Source organism: Schistocerca nitens, chromosome 12 (assembly GCF_023898315.1).
Source record: "Schistocerca nitens isolate TAMUIC-IGC-003100 chromosome 12, iqSchNite1.1, whole genome shotgun sequence".
Lineage (NCBI taxonomy): Eukaryota > Metazoa > Arthropoda > Insecta > Orthoptera > Acrididae > Schistocerca > Schistocerca nitens.
This window is the reverse complement of record NC_064625.1, coordinates 89995714-90009663: the sequence shown is the minus strand read 5'-3', so window position 1 is coordinate 90009663 and position 13950 is coordinate 89995714. Positions and strand designations below refer to the sequence as shown.

Here is a 13950-nt window from a genome sequence, read left to right as displayed (position 1 = left end):
CGTACATCACTGAAGCATTCATCAAGAATTTTATCTTGCATATTTATCTAATTTTCGCATCCAGCCAGCTGCAACCATACGCCCTTAGGCGAGTGTACTGGAGTCTCTTCATGCTTTTCTATGGCGTTTTCTTTAGCTCAATAACTTCTCAGAACTCATTATTCACATACACATACGCAGTTTCACTTTGTTTCCACCATGTGTCCACGCACCTACACCTAGTATGTCGTACATGTTTGCAGTATCTTGTTCCCTAGATAATTCTGTTCTTCATTCAGTGGGTAAAATATTTTTGATGTCTTTTAACAATAAATCAACTTGTTGTAGGGGCCCTTAATTTCCTTTAGCAGTTAGACGGATCCTGTCATCTGTGTGAGGTCCGGTACTCACATTTTTATGCTTAATTGGGCCATGGTAATTTGCACACCTTTATTTTCTCTTAACTTGCGTGACCTTAAACGGAAGTTATCTATCACTATAGCTCACAGCTAACCGATTCTGTGGCATCTCATGGGTATGCTAGATGCTCAGGCGACATCACACAACAGTGAGGGAAACTACACTAAAAAGTTGGTTTCAGGTGTTACAGTGCAGGCAACAGTGGACTAAGGCCACTGTTGCTTTGTCTCCTGATTAAACCAAAGCAACTCAAAACGACGGATTTACAGGATTATAACATCGGTGACAATGGTCACAATAACCTACAGACTTAACGGAATGAAACATTCTTATAGCTTTTTATTTTCATTTATTTATTTATTTTTTAAGAAAATAGGTAACAAAAGATACTTCAGTTGATCTATCAGAGAAGGAAGTATAAAAATGTTCCGGGAAATTCAGTAATACAGCAATATAAATTACTTTGAAATAAGCAGGAAGCGCAGGGAAGTTGCAAGAAAAATGTGAAGAAATCGAAAGGAAATGATTGTCAGAAGAACTGACTCTGCATACAGAAAAGTGAAAGGCACCTTTTGGCGAAATTAAAAGCAACGGCGGTAACTTTAAGAGTACAATGGTAAATCCAATGTTAAATGAAGAGGAGAGAGTGAATAGGTGGAAAGAATACACTGAAGGTCTCTATGAGGGGGAGGACTTGACGTGATTGAGGAAGAGATAGGGGATCTGGTATTAGAGTCAGAAATGAAAAGAGCTTTGGACAACTAAATATCAAATAAGGTAGAACAGTGGTTCCCAACAGGTGGTCCGCGCCCCCCCAGGGGTCCGCGAGCTATGCCAGAGGGGCCCGCAAAATGCTATTAGAATAAAAAATATATTAAATAAATTTCGTACGATAACAGAGTTTTTGTTTTGCCGCACAATATTTTTTCAATAAGGAATATATCAATGTTTTTTCGTAGTACCAAAAATAGAAAACGTATAAAAAGACTCTTAATTTGGCTTTTTTGGGTACTTGATACTGTGATATGACAAGATACCAATCATGCTCGAAGAGGGGGTCCTCGAGAAAATTTAGTTGGGAACCCCTGAGGTAGAAGCAATACACAGCATTCCATCGGAATTTTTAATGTCATTGGGAGAAATGGTAACAAACTACTATTCACGTCGGTGTGTAGAATGTATGAGACTGCCGATACACCAACAGGTTTTTGGAGAAACGACATCCACAGATCTCCGAAGATTGCAAAAGTCGACAACTTCCAGAAATACAGCACAATAAACTTAACGTCTCATGCATCCGAGTTGCTAAGAAGAGTAATATACGAAAGAATGAAAAAGAAAATTGAGGATCTATTAGACGACGGTTACTTTGGGTATAGGAAAGGTAAAGGCACCAGAGAGGCAGTTGTGAAGCTGCGCATGATAACGGGAGCACGGCTGAACAGAATAAAGCCACATTCGTAGGATTTGATAAACTGGAAAAAGCGTTGGATAATGTAAAACGGTGCAAGATGTTCGAAATTCTGAGAAAAACAGCGGTAAGCTATAAGGAAAGGCGAGTAGTATTCGATATGTACAAGAACCAAGAGGGACAATAAGAATGGGAAAACAAGAACGAAATGCTCAGATTAAAAAGGGTGCAAAATGAGGATGTAGTTTTTCGCTCCTGTTCAATTTATACATCGAAGAGGCAATGGCAGAAATCAAAGAAAGGTTGGAACGAGGGTTTAATATTCAATTTGTTCAAGATTCGCTGATGGCATTGCTATCCTGAGTGAAAGGTAAAAAGAATTACAGGGTGTGTTAATTGAAATGAAAAGTCTATTGAATATGGAACATGGACTGAGAATAAGAAGAATTACAGGGTGTGATGAATGAAATGAAAAGTCTATTGAGTATGGAAAATGGACTGAGAATAAGAAGAATTACAGGGTGTGTTGGATGAAATGAAAAGACTATTGAGTATGGAAAATGGACTGAGAATAAGAAGAATTACAGGGTGTGTTGAATGAAATGAAAAGTCTATTGAAAGCGGAATATGAACTGAGAATAAATCGAGGAAAGACGAAAGTAATGAAAAATAGCAGAAATGAGAACAGCGAGAAATTTAACTTCAGAATTAGTGATTACGAAGTACATGCAGTTAAGGAACTCTGATACCTAGGAAGCAAAATAACCTGTGGTGGACGGAGCAACTAGGACATAAAAAAGCAGACTAGCACTGGCAAATAGGACATTGCTGGCCAAAAGAAATCTGTTAGTATCAAAAATAGACAATTTGAGGAAGAAAATTCTGAGAATGTAAGTTTGAAGTTCAGCGTTGTATGGTAGTGAGGTATGAAGCGTGGGAAAATCGGAACATAAGCGAATCGAAGCGTTTCAGATGTGATGCTACACAAGAATGTTGAAAATTAAGTGGACTGATAAAACAAGTATTGCGGAGGTTCTCCACAGAGCTGACGATGAAAGGAATATGTGGAGGACACTGGAGGCTTGTGTTACGACATCAGAGAATAGTTCCCTGGTGAGCAAGATGTATGAGACAGGCGAAATACCCTCAGACTTCAAGAAGAATATAATAATTCCAATCCCAAAGAAAACAGGTGTTGACAGATGTGAAAATTACCGAACTATCAGTTTAATAAGTCACAGCTGCAAAATGCTAACGCGAATTCTCTACAGACGAATGGAAAAACTGGTAGAAGCCGAACACGGGGAAGAACAGTTTGGATTCCGTAGAAATGTTGGGACATGTGAGGCGTTACTGACCCTACGACTTATCTTAGAAAATAGATCAAGGAAAAGCAAACCTACGTTTCTAGTAATTGTAGACTTAGAGAAAGCTTTTGACAATGTTGACTGGAATACTCTCTTTCAAATTCTGAAGGTGTCAGGGGTAAAATACAGGGAGCGAAAGGCTATTTACAATTTGTACAGAAACCAGATGGCAGTTATAAGAGTCGAGGGGCATGAAAGGGAAGCAGTGGTTGGGAAAGGAGTGAGACAGGGTTGTAGCCTCTCCCCGATGTTATTCAATCTGTATATTGAGCAAGCAGTAAAGGAAACGAAAGAAAAATTCGGAGTAGGTATTAAAATCTATGGAGAAGAAATAAAAACTTTGAGGTTCGCCGATGACATTGTAATTCTGTCAGAGACAGCAAAAGGACTTGGAAGAGCAGTTGAACGGAATGGACAATGTCTTGAAAGGAGGATATAAGATGAACATCAACAAAAGCAAAACGAGAATAATGGAATGTAGTCAAATTAAATCGGGTGATGCTGCGGGAATTAGATTAGGTTCAAATGGTTCAAATGGCTCTGAGCACTATGGGACTCTCAACTGCTGAGGTCATTAGTCCCCTAGAACTTAGAACTAGTTAAACCTAACTAACCTAAGGACATCACAAACATCCATGCCCGAGGCAGGATTCGAACCTGCGACCGTAGCGGTCTTGCGGTTCCAGACTGCAGCGCCTTTAACCACACGGCCACTTCGGCCGGCCAATTAGATTAGGAAATGACACTTAAAGTAGTGAGTTTTGCTATTTGGGGAGCAAAATAACTGATGATGGTCGAAGTAGACAGGAAATAAAATATAGACTGGCAATGGCAAGGAAAACGTTTCTGAAGAAGAGAAATTTGTTAACATCTAGTATAGATTTAAGTGTCAGGAAGTCGTTTCTGAAAGTATTTGTATGGAGTGTAGCCATGTATGGAAGTGAAACATGGACGATAAATAGTTTGGACAAGAAGAGAATAGAAGCTTTTGAAATGTGTTGCTACAGAAGAATGCTGAAGATTAGATGGGTAGATCACATAACTAATGAGGCGGTATTGATAAGAACTGGGGAGAAAAATTTGTGGCACAAGTTGCCTAGAAGAAGGGATGGGTTGGTAGGACATGTTCTGAGGCATCAAGGAATCACCAATTTAGTACAGGAGGGCAGCTTGGAGGGTAAAAATCGGAGAGGGAGACCAAGAGATGAATACACTAAGCAGATTCAGAAGCATGTAGGTTGCAGTAAATACTGGGAGATGAAGAAGCTTGCACAGGATAGAGTAGCATGGAGAGCTGCATCAAACCAGTCTCAGGACTGTAGACGGTAAAAACTGCAGAGGAAGATTGAGATTGGAATACATCAGGCAAATAATTGAGGACGTAGGCTGAAAGTTCTACTCTGAGTTGTAGGGGGCTGACACAGGAGAGGAATTCGTGGCGGGCCACATTTGTGCTTCGATGGTTGTATCTATCAGTCATACGCTACTTAAGGAAGTGCTCGGCCCTCTTACTATTTTCAGTTTCTTCTTCCGAAACCGACAGCGCCTTCTACAAGATTAACATACTCAGCGTAACCTAGAGCCGCTACCCTGGAGAATTTCTCGTTCCCATGACAACGGCACATACAATAACAAAGGAAAGCGTTCCCTTCCTCACTTTCCCATTAGCAACAAGCTCGTTTTTTATTTCGTTAGGTATCGCCTTTCGCCTTCACCGCTGAGTACATTTCAATCGAACGTAGCGGGGGGGGGGAATAATAGTAGTGTAAAAGACGGTAGCAAACAGGTTGGGGGACGGAGCAGTTTCTGATTATTACCGATGAATTATGTATCGCCCCTGCTAAGGAACAACACGTGTAGAGGCTCCTTTCGGCGTGAAACCTGTGGTTTGCTCTCGTTTCCGCAGAGCTAATGGATTGCGGCATTTTTCACTGTCAGCTTACGCGACCTGCCGAGGGTTTCGTAATCGCATTTGTCCGGCTGAGCCCCGGTTTCTCGCAGTACAAAGCTTCACAGATGGCCGCAGACGTTTGATGGTCGTCTTGGATCAAGTATTCCCGGCGCCAAGCGAAAAGGAACTAAGACTGTTACGTCCGCTCATGTCTGAAGCACCACCTTATGGATTGCAGCACACTTACGTTATAGCGTGAATCAAGTTGGCACCCAACTCTGAAGATATATTCATTTTTTTTCGGGGCTGTTGATAGGTATGCTGTAGTTCTAGAGTTTCCTGTACAAAATATGAATAAAAGCACTCCGTCTTCAGGCCACGAGTGGCCTACCGGGACCATCCGATCGCCGTGTCATCCTCGGTGGAGGATGAGGATAGGAGGTGCGTGGGGTCAGCACACCGCTCTCCCGGTCGTTATAATGGTATTCTTGATCGAAGCCGCTACTATTCGGTCGAGTAGCTCCTCAATTGGCATTACGAGGCTGAGTGCACCCCGAAAAATGGCAACAGCGCATGACAGGCTGGATGGTCACCCATCCAAGTGCCGACCACGCCCGACAGCGCTTAACTTCGGTGATCTCACGGGAACCGGTGTATCCACTGCGGCAAGGCCGTTGCCACAAAATACACTCCTGGAAATTGAAATAAGAACACCGTGAATTCATTGTCCCAGGAAGGGGAAACTTTATTGACACATTCCTGGGGTCAGATACATCACATGATCACACTGACAGAACTACAGGCACATAGACACAGGCAACAGAGCATGCACAATGTCGGCACTAGTACAGTGTATATCCACCTTTCGCAGCAATGCAGGCTGCTATTCTCCCATGGAGACGATCGTAGAGGTGCTGGATGTAGTCCCGTGGAACGGCTTGCCATGCCATTTCCACCTGGCGCCTCAGTTGGACCAGCGTTCGTGCTGGACGTGCAGACCGCGTGAGACGACGCTTCATCCAGTCCCAAACATGCTCAATGGGGGACAGATCCGGAGATCTTGCTGGCCAGGGTAGTTGACTTACACCTTCTAGAGCACGTTGGGTGGCACGGGATACATGCGGACGTGCATTGTCCTGTTGGAACAGCAAGTTCCCTTGCCGGTCTAGGAATGGTAGAACGATGGGTTCGATGACGGTTTGGATGTACCGTGCACTATTCAGTGTCCCCTCGACGATCACCAGTGGTGTACGGCCAGTGTAGGAGATCGCTCCCCACACCATGATGCCGGGTGTTGGCCCTGTGTGCCTCGGTCGTATGCAGTCCTGATTGTGGCGCTCACCTGCACGGCGCCAAACACGCATACGACCATCATTGGCACCAAGGCAGAAGCGACTCTCATCGCTGAAGACGACACGTCTCCATTCGTTCCTCCATTCACGCCTGTCGCGACACCACTGGAGGCGGGCTGCACGATGTTGGGGCGTGAGCGGAAGACGGCCTAACGGTGTGCGGGACCGTAGCCCAGCTTCATGGAGACGGTTGCGAATGGTCCTCGCCGATACCCCAGGAGCAACAGTGTCCCTAATTTGCTGGGAAGTGGCGGTGCGGTCCCCTACGGCACTGCGTAGGATCCTACGGTCTTGGCGTGCATCCGTGCGTCGCTGCGGTCCGGTCCCAGGTCGACGGGCACGTGCACCTTCCGCCGACCACTGGTGACAACATCGATGTACTGTGGAGACCTCACGCCCCACGTGTTGAGCAATTCGGTGGTACGTCCACCCGTCCTCCCGCATGCCCACTATACGCCCTCGCTCAAAGTCCGTCAACTGCACATACGGTTCACGTCCACGCTGTCGCGGCATGCTACCAGTGTTAAAGACTGCGATGGAGCTCCGTATGCCACGGCAAACTGGCTGACACTGACGGCGGCGGTGCACAAATGCTGCGCAGCTAGCGCCATTCGACGGCCAACACCGCGGTTCCTGGTGTGTCCGCTGTGCCGTGCGTGTGATCATTGCTTGTACAGCCCTCTCGCAGTGTCCGGAGCAAGTATGGTGGGTCTGACACACCGGTGTCAATGTGTTCTTTTTTCCATTTCCAGGAGTGTATTAACAGTTCTGCAGAATTTCGGGAAGGCCGTGGCAGTTTTTGGAACACAGGTTGAGACCGAGTGAAGAGAAGGCCTCTATCACCATTTTCGACTCTTCCAAGTGGAGAAAAGGTTTCCATTCAGGTAAACTGTACACTGAAGAGCCAAAGAAAAACGGTACACCTGCCTAATACCGAGGAGCGGGCCCGCCAGCACGCAGAAATGCCGCAACACGACGTGGCATGGACTCGACTAATGTTTGAAGTAGTGCTGGAGGGAATTTAAACCATGAATCCGTAAGAGAACGACGGGGTGGAGATCTCTTCTGAACAGTGAGTTGCAAGGCATCCCAGATTTGCTCGATAATGTTCATGTCTGGGGAGTTTGGTGGCCAGCGGAAGTGTTTAAACCCAGTAGAGTGTTCCTGAAGCCACTCTGTAGCCGGTCTCGTAACGATTTTACGGGCATGCGTGTTCAAGGATCACGCATGCCCGTAAAATCGTTACGAGACGGATTGAGAGTGCTGCTGTATCTTGCAACACGAAAGTTACTCGATTAAGCAGGCCTGAAGATGACGTAGTGTATCGACGAAACTGGTAGCCTAAGAATAAAAATAAAACCTAAATAACGGCGATTGGTATTATTTTAATAGATACACATGCTGTCGAATGCATACCTATTGCAGGGACATAGCTTTGCCACACTCTAGGACATTGTCTCCGGAATGAATTTTCGTAGCTGACAAGGAGACGGCACGACCGTGGGGTCGGGGATTTGTCCGAAATTTTGTGTGGTGAAAGAGGACCCCTAACACCTCACGTGGTTAAAATATTAGGACGCACTACTCGGAAAATCCGTGAAAAAATCGATCCAAACTTTCTTAGGTGCCATATGAGTATAAAATGTTAGTGAACTGCCGAGCCGCCGTCTGTTTAAGGCTCGGACTACTACGCCAGAGGTCTCGGGTTCAATTCATCCTCTGGCACTTTTTCTTTCTTCTGTTTCATTTTCTTTTGTTATTCCACCAATTATTCAGAAAGTTTCCCAAACCTTCATTATCTTTAACAAATTAGTTACATTATTGAATAAAAATAATTTTCTTTTTGTCCTACAATACAATTCATGGCTGTCGGTTTTCCATTTTTCATTGTAAAGTATATGAGGAGAAACATTGGGTTTTTAATCAGAATAACAAAGTCGATTGGGAAATATTCAATTTTTATACATATAATAATTATAAACAAGAACCGCAGTGGTAATTATCGTAAAAACAAACAAAGCAATAATTTTTGCGACATCTTGTGGAACATATAAAAGCGGATTTTTTACAGTCACAGGGCGTTTGCAATAAATCTGTACAAAAACATGCCCCATTAACATTTACGAAAATGTTTTGAGTTTCTGATAATTTTGAGGCAAACCAGGCATACTGAATCATGTCTCGGAATACTGGTGACGATAATTGATGGTGAATCTGTGGTGTCACCGCCAGACACCACACTTGCTAGGTGGTAGCCTTTAAATCGGCCGCGGTCCATTAGTATACGTCGGACCCGCGTGTCGCCACTGTCAGTGATCGCAGACCGAGCGCCACCACGCGGCAGGTCTAGAGAGACGTACTAGTACTCGCCCCAGTTGTACAGCCGACGTTCATAGCAATGGTTCACTGACAAATACGCTCTCATTTGCCGAGACGATAGTTAGCATAGCCTTCAGCTACATTTGCTACGACCTAGCAAGGCGCCGTATTCAATTTATATTTATTATGTGAAGCATGTATCATCAAGAGCGATGTTCTACAAATGTGGATTAAGTATTACAAGATTTTCGTACTTTATTGCAATTCTCAAGACATTGTCCTGTTCCAGACTTCACGCCAATCTGCGTGAGCTTAACGCGTGCCTTTCGGCTACTTCCGAGTGGCGTGGATGTCTTGCTACGCCACTACAGAATCATAGAATGAATTTTTATACAATCTTCCAGGGAATTAATTTCGCGATTCTCCTGTAGCAATGCGCTGCAATTTTGCAAGCGCTTTATGAAATTTTTAACTTGCCTGTAAAAGTAAACATCACAAAATTGCACCAAAGAAGTGCATTTTGGAGGTATGACTTTTACATACCAAGTTGGCATATTTTCGCCATCTTGAAAAATTGCATCATATCTCTCCGGATTCGTTTGACCTCCCCAAGAATAAATAAGAAGTAAATATTTTTTCTCTCCATTGTATTATTATCAAGTTCTCCGGCCAATAACATAACATCGCGAGAGATTTCTTCCAAAGATGTCGATGCAATTAAATTGTTTTCCGTCAACAGCTTTTCATAATACACCACTGCGCCCTTCAATCGTAATTTTGATAGATCACTATGAATGGATTCTTCAGGAATTTCTTCTCCTATTCCAGATGAGCCACCAACTTCTTCAGTCGACATGTTTAATCTCTGATCGGAATAACACGTTGAAATTTGAAACAGGCACGTCTGTTCACGACGAAATCGAAAAACAAACTGTCGTTTTCTTCTCACTTTACGTTCTTGAGCTGAAATAATGTTTTAAAAATAATGTAGGTTTGAGAAACTTTTTTAATAATTAGTGGAATAACAAAAGAAAATGAAACAGAAGGGAAAAAAAGTGCCAGAGGAGGAATCGAACCCAAGACCTCTGGCGTAAGTGTGCTAGCCCTAACCATCTTTCTTTTTTTTTTTTGCAGACGCTGTATCCATCCTTTTTTTCCCAGCAATCCAATTTTTAACCACTTTTATTTTTTATTTTTTTATTTTTTTTTTATTTTTAGGATAGTCAGGGCGTGGTACACGCCGCACTAGCAGTGAGGTCTCTTCACGGCACTGCCAGTGCGTCGAGGCCCAAACCCCTCCCACCCAATTTTTCATGTTCCCTGTTGGGTCATAGCACTAAGTATGCAGAAATCTTAACACAAAATTCCCATTCTCCGATGTAAGAAAAACAAAGAAACCTCTTCTCTGAGTATAAACTGAACACTGATAAAAACTTAACAATTCTTCTTGAATCACACAAATACTTTGGAAGTCGAACACGAGTAATTCTGAAGAAATGTAAAAAAAAAAAAAAACAATAAGACCTTTTCGTGTAACATAGAAGTTCCGGAAGCAAGGTAATCGTAAATAATAATAAGAAACCAAGTGACTTAATTTTCTTCTGTTCGTTCTCGTTCAAGGTGTTGTAGTGGTTCTACATATAACCATCTAGGCCAGACAGCGGCTCGGCAAGAGACTAACATTTTATACTCATAAAGCACCTGAGAAACTTTGGATCAATTTTTCTCGGAATTTTCCGGGTAGTGCATCCTAATACTTCAACCACGTGAGGTGTTAGGGGTCCTCTTTCACCACACAAAATTTCGGACAAATCCCCGACCCCACGGTCGTGCCGTCTCCTTGTCAGTATGTGCACATGTGAATCACGATCAGCGATTAAAACCCTGGACGCCGACTCGAACATGGGACCTTTGTCTTTCGCTGGTAAGTGCTTTACCGACTGCCCGATTTGCGAAGTTTGCTACATGCCGCCTTCGTTATGTTGTAATTCGAATGCATACCAGTGTAGGTCGATTAACATATTTTTTCTCTCCTATTGTAATAGACCTTGCCATACCCGCTACCCTTCGCTTATCGACGCTTGTCACAACAGCCGCAGCGAAACAGAGCCAGATAGCTGCACAGGGAAATCCGCAAAAACCGCTCCAGTACAGTCGGGCGGCGGCTGGAAAAACACGGCGCTGGAGTCCAGGCGAGGGCGCTTCATTTATCAGGTGGCGCTTGTCACTCAGTCCCGGGTCAGAGCAGCAGTTAACAACATCATTAGCGACGCCGAGGTGGGGCGGGGGTGCCACCCCTCCCAACGAGCCCGAAAACACCGCCTACCTCACTGGCGCCAGGCATCGATACACTGAGAGGGAAAATAAAAAAGACAGAAAAACTTTAGCAAAACGACACGGCAAGCCATTAGAGTTGGCTCGGCAAAGTCTTCGGCGATTGGGCGACTTCTAATTTCCTAATTAAAATTCTTGATTCTGGGGTGATAGGCCCTGGGCGCGATGGTGCCTACTCGAGTTCCGACTCTGTCAATCTAAAAAAAAGAAAAAAATGATTATTACTTTCCTCAAACAACTGTCGGCTTCTTTTAATCTTTGCAGTTGAGTTCCGTCTGTGTAATTATCACCAACTTGCAAGGTCTGGGCTCCGGATTTGGGTTCGGTGGCGCCACCTTTGAGAAATGATCTGTCCACGCCAGGTAGGACTATCCGGAAAGAACCTTCAACATCGCAGCGCGTCAGCAATCGTTGGTTAATATATTAAAAAACTAGAAACCCGCCTCGATTGCGAAAAAAGCACCTAGTGTTAACCTAGGTTTCGGCGTAGATAACTACACCTTCTTCAGAACAATAAAACCCACAACTGCCTAAGAAGACCTTTGTCAATGATTAAAAGAACCCCATAGCTACACATTTATCAAAGAAAAAAAGGAAAACACAAACAGTACACGTGTACGAAGTCTAGACCGTTACTTTATGGTGTAACCTCCACCTCACACCGGCCTATGTTCGATGGGCCATGACCCACCATAAACTCATGGGTCATGGCCCATAGAGCATAGGCTGGTGTGAGGTGGAGGTTACACCATTAAGTAACGGTCTAGACTTCGTACACGTGTACTGTTTGTGTTTTCCTTTTTTTCGTTGATAAATGTGTAGCTATGGGGTTCTTTTAATCATTGACAAAGGTCTTCTTAGGCAGTTGTGGGTTTTATTGTTCTGAAGAAGGTGTAGTTATCTACGCCGAAACCTAGGTTAACACTACGTGCTTTTTTCGCAATCGAGGCGGGTTTCTAGTTTTTTAATATACTATCCGGAAAGGCCATGGAATCTCCAGCCGGAAGAGAAAAAACGTCATCTTCGGAAAATCTAGGGCAAAACTGAGTGTGATCTGAGGATTTTGACTGGTCAAGTGTCTTTGGGGACAGTTATGATCCCAGAGTATGCAATCGAGAGAACATATAATGCCTGTCAGCTTTCGTCTCTGGATCGTCAGCCACCGTTTATATAATAATTTTTCTGGCGTATCACCAAGTGGGCATGCATTGTCAAAGCGTCACCCTCTATTGCTGGTGGCGGACTGGTGATAATGCCAGCCACTCGTGCTGACGAAACGTTTGAGAAATTATTCTACAAACGTCGTCCGCAGGCTCGGAGACGAAACTCAACAGACCATACATCAACAAGTGGCCACAAAAACCTAAAAAATTCTGGCACATTGTTTTCGAAAGCTTTCCTCTGTGTCTGCATCAGTAGGCTCGTCGTCTCGACTTCAAGGAAAGTCTGAAATCGAAGGGCTAACCTCTTCCTTACCTATACTTCTGTATGAAGACAAGTCGTTGTTATCAAAAAATCTCGAAAACTTCTTGACTGATTTACGTCAAATTTTTATACGACATGATTGAAATTTCTAATGTTGGGAAATGAGAAGGAGTGATCTGTTTTACTTTGTAAAAAGCTTTCTCTAGCCAAGATTGAATAAATACTTCTTTGCCGGCCGCTGTGACCGAGCGCTTCTAGTTGGCTCAGTCCGGAACCACGCGGCTGCTACGGTCGCAGGTTCGAATTCTGCCTCGGGCATGGATGTGTGTGATGTCCTTAGGTTAATTAGGTTTGAGTAGTTCTAAGCCTAGGGGACTGATGACCTCATATGTTAAGTCCCATAGCGCTTAGAGCCATTTGAACTTATTTATTTTCGACATCTGGTTTCGACAGGATTTGCTGTCATCTTCTGATCTTCACAAGTTATTGTTAAAAAACGTGTTCATAGTGAGTTGGAACCTAATACCTAGATGACATTATTGGATAAATGAGCTACATTTTATCCACTAATGTGACAACTTGGCATGAGGTTCCAACTCAATGAACACGTGCCGTAACAGTAATTTTAGAAGACGAGGAAATGACCAGTCAAGTCTATTGAAACCGGTTGTCGAAAAGAAATATTTATCCGATCTTCGCTATAGAGAGTCTTTTACGTGACCCTAATAAATGTCCGGACCTACGGACATAGGCTACACTCACACACACACACACACACACACACACACACACACACACACACACACACACACACACACACACACACACACAGAGAGAGAGAGAGAGAGAGAGAGAGAGAGAGAGAGGGGGGGGATAACACTGCTGTGGTGACACTATGCAATGGAATCTACAATTGTCGCTGACTCGCCCGTCCCACGTCACCGGCGTGCGCATTGTGGTGTCACCGCCAGACACCACACTTGCTAGGTGGTAGCCTTTAAATCGGCCGCGGTCCGTTAGTATACGTCTGACCCGCGTGTCGCCACTATCAGTGATTATAGACCGAGCGCCGCCACACGGCAGGTCTAGAGAGACTTCCTAGCACTCGCCCCAGTTGTACAGCCGACTTTGCTAGCGATGGTTCACTGACAAATTACGCTCCCATTAGCCGAGACGATAGTTAGCATAGCCTTCCGCTACGTCATTTGCTACGACCTAGAAAGGCGCCATTATCAGTTGCTATTGATCTTGTAATTTATGTATCATCAAGAGCGATGTTCACCAATTATGGATTAAAGTTAAGTATTCCATAAGCCACGTACCTTTTTTACTAGTCTCACCTCCTTTAACTGTTGCAGACCTCACGCTAGCCTGCGTGAGCTTAAACGCGTGCCTTTCGGCTTCACCTCATAGTGGCTTGGCTGTCTTGCCAAGTCACAACACGCACAATCG

General features: G+C 44.1%; 1 pseudogene; it reads right to left on the bottom strand.

Moving 5' to 3' along the window:
• Positions 1-5629: 5629 nt before the first annotated feature.
• On the bottom strand, positions 5630-5747 carry LOC126215519 (5S ribosomal RNA; annotated as a pseudogene).
• Positions 5748-13950: the final 8203 nt, after the last annotated feature.